The sequence below is a fragment of the Rutidosis leptorrhynchoides genome, chromosome 1 (genome assembly GCF_046630445.1).
Source record: "Rutidosis leptorrhynchoides isolate AG116_Rl617_1_P2 chromosome 1, CSIRO_AGI_Rlap_v1, whole genome shotgun sequence".
Classification (NCBI taxonomy): domain Eukaryota; kingdom Viridiplantae; phylum Streptophyta; class Magnoliopsida; order Asterales; family Asteraceae; genus Rutidosis; species Rutidosis leptorrhynchoides.
The window spans coordinates 23,671,893-23,673,431 of NC_092333.1; positions in this window are offsets into that span (position 1 = coordinate 23,671,893).

Genomic DNA, 1,539 nt, shown 5'->3' on the forward strand with positions numbered 1-1,539 from the left:
AGGTAATTTTCCACTAGGAATGATAAGCAACACTTATAATATGCAGCTAAGGTCGAAGTCCAGACTCACTAATGCATCTTAACAACTATCAGTTAGACACACTAATGCAAGACCTGGTTCGCTAAGACCACCGCTCTGATACCACCTGTAACAACCCGTCCTTATCCACCTGGACGAAGTCATCAACATTTGGTCCCATTGCGATGATCGACTCCAAGTAATGTCCTTAAATTGAGCAAATGCACAGCGGAAGACTTAATTCGTACCTGAGAATAAACATGCTTTAAAGTGTCAACCAAAAGGTTGGTGAGTTCATAGGTTTATCATAACAATCATTTCAATATTTTAATAGACCACAAGATTTCATAATCATAAACATAATACACTCGCAAGTGTATGTAAAGCATTCTAAGTGGTTGAGCACTTGGTAACCATACTTAACACTTAATCACGTCGCATATTCCCTTTATTATGAAATCTCACTACACCGTACCAAGTGTAGTCACCGAAACGAAGTACTGTGCAACCGTTGAATACTGATCGTCCAGTCCGGTTGGGGTTGTCAGGCCCGATAGATCTATCAACAGGATTCGCGTTTACAATACCACATGTAAATAGTAGTTACCAAGCTACAGGGAAGTATGCTAGTAGTACAACTCAACGTAGAATATATTTTTAAGTACTTGTGTCTATTTCGTAAACATTTATAAACGCAGCGCATGTATTCTCAGCCCAAAAATATATATTGCAAAAGCAATTAAAAAGGGAGCAAATGAAACTCACCATACTGTATTTTGTAGTAAAAATACATATGACGTCATTTAACAAGTGTAGGGTTGACCTTGGATTCACGAACCTATATCATTTATATACATATTAACACATATACTTGAAGTCGAATAAATTTATATATTAATATTAATATAACTGTTAGTTTTAGTAATTCATGTGTTTCACTATTAACTTAAATATATTTACTTTATATACTTTAAATAAATAATAAAAAAAAAATGTGGTTTTATTAAATATAACTAACTTTTATAACAATAATAATATTAATAGTAATATTGATAATAAAAATAATATAGTTGTAATAATAATAATGATTAAAGTAATAATAATAATAGTAATAATACTAAAAATGATAAAAATATTAATAATAATGTTTATACTACTAATAATAATGATAAAATAATAATAATGATCCTAAACATATTAATTTTAATAATAATGATAATAATGATAAGAATAATAATGATAAGTAAATAAATAAATAACTACCTCAATGGAGTAATCCTAAAAAAATACCCAAGTCCGGATTTGAACCCGCGACGTCCCGCTAACCCGATAACGCTCCCAAACCACTCCTTTGTCCCAACTTCTTTGATTATATCAAAGACTTAATTTAATTAACCCGATTTTCTATTTCATATTTTTCATCATGGTCCTCTTCTTATCATCATCATCATCATCATCATCATAAAACCTCGCTGTAACTTCATCAACGTTCTCATCATAATATTATCATTACTCAATCGG